The 7,084-nt window shown below is 41.5% G+C and overlaps 2 pseudogenes; both read left to right on the top strand.

The window, feature by feature from the left end:
* Positions 1-745: 745 nt before the first annotated feature.
* On the top strand, positions 746-1,585 carry LOC143389673 (pro-neuregulin-3, membrane-bound isoform pseudogene; annotated as a pseudogene).
* A 130-nt stretch (positions 1,586-1,715) lies between these two features.
* Positions 1,716-7,084, top strand: part of LOC143389674 (E3 SUMO-protein ligase ZBED1-like) — a 35,994-nt pseudogene continuing 30,625 nt past the window's right edge.

The raw sequence follows: 7,084 nt of genomic DNA, 5'->3' as shown, positions 1-7,084 counted from the left end.
CTTAAGAAATAGGGTTAGAAATTATAAATAGATAAATAAATATATATGCATATATATGTATATATACACTTATATATACATATATGTATATATTTGTGTATGTGTGTTTGTACAGACACACTCAGACATTTATACCATCTTTCCTGACCATAGCTTTCCAGCACGTATTCATTGTCAACTCAAATAGTATAATACTTCTTGTTTTCTTCTTATAACCTTGGATTAATCAAAACATTTTCTTGCAGTTTTATGTGAATTTCATTCTCTAACTTTTAGCAAGAGGATTGGCTATTTACCTTTACTAAAATTTTTCAAGCTCACAGAAATTTCTCTTCTTCTGTCCTCATGTAATGCTTTAAAAAAAGAGGGGGATGAGGTTTGGCTCAGTGAGAGAGAACTTGCTTCACATGTGTGAGGTACTGGGTTTGACTCTCAGTTTTACAAACAAATAAATGCATATATAAATAAATATATAAGTGAATATTTAAAAAGCACCTTGGATTTTTCTTTTCTTTCTTTCTTTCTTTCTTTTTTTTTTTTGCTTATTCTTCTCCACCATAATCTTGACCCTTTTCTTTACTTTTGGATTTTTTTTACTCTAAATTGAAATTTCAGGCGCCCGAGCCCGCCGCCGCCGCCGCCAGAGCCCGCGCCCGCGCCTGCGCCCGGCCCGCGCGGCCCCATGCCTCTGGCGCGGCCCTGGGAGGGGCGGGGGCGAAGGTGAAGACCAAGACCGGCTCCTAGGATGAGTGAAGGGGCGGCCGCTTCCTCGCCACCTGGTGCCGCTTGGGCAGCCGCCGCCTCGGCCGAGGAGGGCACCGCGGCGGCTGCTGCGGCGGCGGCGGCGGGCGGGGGTCCGGACGGCGGCGGCGAAGGGGCGGCCGAGCCCCCCCGGGAGTTACGCTGTAGCGACTGCATCGTGTGGAACCGGCAGCAGACGTGGCTGTGCGTGGTGCCTCTGTTCATCGGCTTCATCGGCTTGGGGCTCAGCCTCATGCTCCTCAAATGGATCGTGGTGGGCTCCGTCAAGGAGTACGTGCCCACCGACCTGGTGGACTCCAAGGGGATGGGCCAGGACCCTTTCTTCCTTTCCAAGCCCAGCTCTTTCCCCAAGGCTATGGAGACCACCACCACCACCACTTCAACCACGTCCCCCGCCACCCCCTCCGCCGCCGGCGCCGCCTCCTCCTGGATGCCCAACCGGATTAGTACTCGCCTGACCACTATCACGCAGGCACCCACTCGCTTTCCCGGGCACCGAGTGCCTATCCGGGCCAGCCCGCGCTCCACCACAGCACGGAACACTGCGGTCCCCCCGACGGTCCTGTCCACCACCGTCCCTTTCTTCAGTAGCAGCACGCTGGGCTCCCGACCCCCAGTGCCAGGAACCCCCAGTACCCAGGCGATGCCCTCCTGGCCCACTGCGGCATATGCTACCTCCTCCTACCTTCACGATTCTACTCCCTCCTGGACCCTGTCTCCCTTTCAGGATGCTGCCGCCTCTTCTTCCTCCTCTTCCTCTTCCTCCTCCTTCTCTACCACCACTACACCAGAAACTATCACCAGCCCCAAATTTCGTAAGTAAACACGCTGTCTCAATTATAATTTACTACCGAGTTTCCTTTCTGCTCTCCTGCTGTCTTTCCCCTTAGCTGCCTGTCTTTAACACCCCCTGCCCCTCCCCGCCATCCCAGGTTTGGGGCAGAGCATGGAAGATGGTTCCAACTGGTCACACGGAGGGTAAAGGCGTCGGCCTGTTGTGGACTGTGTGTGGAGTCTGGGGGATGAGAAAGGGAGGGAGATCCTCAAGCTCCACCGGTCCTACTTTAGTGGGTCCCAAATGAGAACCGATCTCCCAACTCCTTTCAAAGGGTTAACTCCAGTGTGATCCCTTCTCACTGCAGACCTGCCGGCGAGCTCCCGGATCCGGTTCCTTTAGAGGGTTAGGGAGGGAGGGTGGGCCTTCCCCAAAGCTCCCAACCCTTTCCCCGCCCGCTGCTGGGAAGGAAGGGGACAAAAGCACTCGCAAATTGACCGAGGATAAACCACAAAGGGAAGTTATGTCCCATGAGGAATGGCTATTTGTTGGGGGTGTTGGTAGAATGTAGGGAAGACGCTTCCAGCCCTGGAGGGGACCTGGAAGGGTTAATTAGAAACCATTGGGGGAGGTAGGGAAAGGAGGCGATCCTAGGCGAAGAGCTAAACTGATCACCCCTCAGCCTTTCGGTAGCCATTCCAAGGTACAGAAATTGATTGTTGGATTCTGTGTCCACTGACTGTGAGTTAACTAGAAGGATATATGAAAGGAGCCCTGCAGAGTTGCCACCTCTAGGGTTCTAAGGTCCTGTGGAAAGAGAAGGGTTCCCCCCACCCCAATACACACTTCTGCCAAGCGTTAGCTTTTGTTCCTTTCCCAAAGGTGGGGTGTGAACCTCATCTCTCAGTTCCTGTAAAATATAGGCGGTCTGTGACAGAGTTCTCTGCACTGGAGGGTGAGAACATCCAACGCTTTTGAAACATGTCACCCTTAGGAGGTAGCATGTTCATCCAGGGCGCAATTGGTGCCAATACTGGCCAGATTACCCGAAGCAAAACAGCATTTTAGGTTTTGGAGGTGTATATTTTCTATTTTTAGTAACGTTTTAGGTAGCTAATTGACCTCCCACCCCCACCCCTCACCTTATTCTTACTCTAAAGAATTCTCAGGAACCTGTTTTATCTGACTATTGATCAGGATATGGGAACAGTTTGTGCAACCTGTGAAGGTTATTTAGGACAAACCCCCAGCATGCCAGTTCAAGTTCTGTGCAAGCCTATTCTGCAGAAACTGTCAGGTTATGCTGTCTTGATACTGTATTTCTGTTTTGAGCCCTAACATCTGGGGAAAGAAAGAAAGTGCTCATCATTAACTCTTCCGTGCTGGTAAAAACACCCGGTTTGCTTTCAGTCATCTGGTAATTTTTCACATCACTTACCTGTGATCTTACCAAGAGTGTTATTTAACCCTTGAAACTTTTTTAAAAGATAGGATTTGTGTACTTGTTAGTAAGTTCCAGAATCAAGTCCTTTTGCCTATAGTCTGCTATGGGGGGGGGGCGGGGGAGGCTAGCAGATGAATTGGGAGACTGGAAGGAAAGGGGAAGGAAGGAATCTGCCACAAGCCAGAATGGCAGTAGAGCCAGTAACTTGCCGCTCTTCTCTGCTTTGGTTGAAGCAGTCATTTCTAAGAGCACATTTTCTCAGGAGGTGCTTAGAGACTCCTTTTAGCAAATCTAGCTTGAGTTTTGTGGAGGGATAAAGGATTTGCAAGTGTAGTATGAGCATATTCAATGGATTGAAAATACGTGTCTATCTCTCTGGAAGACCCCAGATTTTTTTTTAATTCTTTTGATGCAGTTGATATGAATAATGGAGTGTGGGTGTACTTCCCAACCTTGTGTGTGTGTGCGCGTGTGGAGAGATGGCACATGATGGGGGTATTTCATGTTCTTAGTTGATTTCCTTTTATTCCATTCTTGGGAGGTCTTTAAAGAAAAGCCTAAGGTAATTATTTCTGCCTCTCTGTGCTCTCTTTCTACATCCTGTAGTAGGGAATGGCAGCCTTTTTAATAAGTAATGATTATTGACAGGGCTCTCTACCCCAAGGAAAAGAGGGGGAAAACCTGTAAATGGTGTCAGTGTTCACTAGACATATAAGCAGTATTTGCTTTATTTGTAATCTGACATTTTCTCCATTTTAAACCTTTAACAAGAAGTTGAATTAGGGATAAAACCAAGTATGCAAATCCAGCAGAAACTGACCTGGTTTGCATACATCAACAAGGAAAATTTTAATGAAAGGTTTATTATATAGTTTCCATAAAAAATTTAAGTTTAAATACATAGGTTGTATGGTAATTTAAAGAAAAAGCATAATTTAATTATTTTTTTCATCCAAGACTGCAGGATGATTAACAAAAGAATATAAAGATTTCATTCAAGGGATTATCAGCACTGCTGCTGTAGGCTGAATTATTATCTGAATATCTGACGTTCATATTTTTTTACTTGTTTTGATTATGTCACTAAAGTTCCCTGGAGAGAAATTTCCTTTTTTCCTGGCTTCTGTTTTTCTTTTAAATGAAAGTCATGGATGGTGCTGTGGCACCTGAGGACAGATACAGATGATGCTCTATTTTTGTGAGACTAACCCACAAATTCTTTAATGGCCAGAGTCTTGGCTCTTGAGTTGAACATCTCAAGGCTTAAAGAATAAATTTCTTTGTGTTCATCTTTGAGCAATCAGAAGGATCTTGTGTGTAAAGGCAGCATAGCTCTTTGAAGTGGAAGAAGCTTGTTCACTAAGAATAAACACATTTGCTAATGGATAATAGGTTCCTTGCAAGCAAAAGCTATTTTTGCAGTGAGGAAGGTTCAGTGTAGAAGACTGTTAATAATTTTGTGTAGAATTGAAGAAAAAATGATTGTACTTATACAGCAGGAGGATGAGAGCTTAGAATTTGATTCTTGTTTCTTGAGCCATGATCTATACCAAAAGTTCCCTGCATGTCCCTGAAATCTTTTGGTTTCTCTGTAGGCCAATACTTGCCTTCCCTTCAGAATCTTTAAAGACAAATATCTTTAAAATATTGCTACTAGGTGATTATTTTTCTCAAAGTCTCTTTGAATCATTTTGTGTCTGAAGTGTAGGTTAGTTTTCAAAATTTTCAAGCTAAAGGCAGGACCCTATATAAGGGAGAAGACTGACTTTTGTCCAGTATACAAACAGCCTTTTTCTATTTTCTAGCATTTGGAATTGTATTTTTAAATTAGAAACATTTGCACAGAGTTGCTAAAGCCAGTGGAGTCTTAGAATTCTTTTACTCATCTGAAAGCACTGCTTGGCATGTAAAAGGCCAGAGTCACCAGCTAAATTCAAGTACAAAGACAAAAAGCACCTTTTAATGGGCTATTTTTAGGGTCATATTTGGAAGGTTATATAGTTATTTCCAATGAATAATATTCCAAATATTGAATAGTATTTAGAAAAGAAATGAATGTAAATGGATCAGTGAAGTTTAAACAAGATATGGAGACAATTTTCATTTACTCAAGTCTATTTAAATAAAACTTTACCCAATCACACCTATTGCAATTTTTAAAAGCATTGATGACATCAGTAATTTTCCTGTTTATTCTTTCCAACATCTCCACTCCTTCACTTCAATAAGAATATTCTTGGTTCTTTTGTAAGCAGGCTCAGATGTAGTTCACTTAAATAAAGTTACCCTGAACCTGATGTTCTGTCTATATGAGTCAAGGCCTTCAAAGGAATTCCAGCATAGAGGGTACTGACCCCAATCATACATAGTAGCTAAAGTGAGAATATTCAAAGCTGAAGATCAATATTTCTTATGCAGTCCAGTTGTGAGCTTTTTTATGAGTGCTTGCTGCTATCTGAGTATGTTTTAATTTCCTTTGGCCTTCATGCTGAGATTATGGGACTTTTCTGCTTTAATCAGTTCACTGTACAGTTTTGCTCTTTGTATACTTAAGTTGAGTTTCATAGTCCAACAATAGTAACAGCAATAAGAACAACAAAATAATAACCACCACCACTACAACAACAGAACAAAACCAACAATAAAAACTAGCAAGGTTAGACATAGGTTGGCAAGACTTTGGGGGCCTCTTTGAGTTTGGTCTTAGTGCATTAAGATAAAGTGGTTTAAACTTTCTTCTTGAGGTGATTTTGCTAGTGAAGAGTCCCTTTTGAAGGTTTGATTTGTGAATCCACATTTGTATTTGTGCTGTTTTCCTGGATAGACTTTAAAATACAGTGTTGATCCACAAATTTATATGAAGAAAAAAAATCAACAGAAATAAACAAATTTTGTCAATTTTTCTCACTGTTACTAAAAAGCTCAGCTTTTCTAAATCTAGACTGAGTCACAAGCAGAGTTTTTTTTTCTTTCTTTCTTTCTTTTTTTTTCAGAGTTTGAATCAGTGCCATTCTGGGCAATCCAGTGTGCATAGGAACAAAATCTCTCCTCCCTTGTGGATCTTCCCAGCCCTTCCTTCTGGTCTTACCACAATAAAAAGAAAACTGATTTTCAATTTAAAAAAAAATTTGAAATTTCAGTCAAGAAAGTAATTCACAGAAAGCATGATTTTATAAACAACTGTTTATTTCACTATTTTTTAAATTGAAAAGATTAAAATGTTTTTGTCATATCTTAAAAATGAAAACAGTTAATTTGTTTCCAAAATCATATATAAATTTATTCTGTTATTAAATACCAAAGACTTACCTGTATAAAATCCAAGATTATTTCTCCCTGTGTGAAATCTCAAAGGTATAATTTATTTAGTTCAATAAGAAAGATGATGATACCCATATAAAAACACAAATAAATATTTATTTTTTTAAGAGAGAGAAATTTTAATATTTATTTTTTAGTTTTCAGTGGAAACAACATCTTTATTTTATTTTTATGTGGTGCTGAGGATCAAACCCAGTGCCGCACGCATGCCAGGTGAGCATGCTACCGCTTGAGCCACATCCCCAGCCCCAAATTAATATTTCTTAATGGCAGTTCTCATCAAAACACCAATGGCATTTTTCACAGAAACAACAACTACAAACAAACAAACAAACACACACACAAACAAAAAGCAATCAAAATGTATCTGCACTCTGGTGTTTATTGCTGCAGTATCCTAAAATGTATATGGAACCACAAAACCTCCCAAATATTTCTGGCAATCTTGAGCAAAAAGAGGAAATCTGGAAGCAGCACAATACCTGTTCTCAACACACGTTAAAGGACTGGAGTAACAGAAACATCATGGTACTGCCTTCAAAACCACACAGAGTAATGGAGCAGAATAGAAAACTCAGGAATAAATCCACTTTCTATAGCCAATGGATTGTTAACAAAGCACCAAAAACACATATTGAAGAAAAGACAGCCTTTCAATAAGAGATTATTGAAAAACTGGATATCCATATATAGAAGATTGAAAGTAGACCTCTGTCTACATCATATGCAAAAACATACACAAAATGGATCAAAGACCTAAATGTTGGAAATTATGAGACCAC

This window comes from Callospermophilus lateralis, unplaced genomic scaffold (assembly GCF_048772815.1).
Source record: "Callospermophilus lateralis isolate mCalLat2 unplaced genomic scaffold, mCalLat2.hap1 Scaffold_63, whole genome shotgun sequence".
Classification (NCBI taxonomy): domain Eukaryota; kingdom Metazoa; phylum Chordata; class Mammalia; order Rodentia; family Sciuridae; genus Callospermophilus; species Callospermophilus lateralis.
Note: the sequence above shows the minus strand (reverse complement) of the source record. Positions and strands in the feature narration are given on the sequence as shown.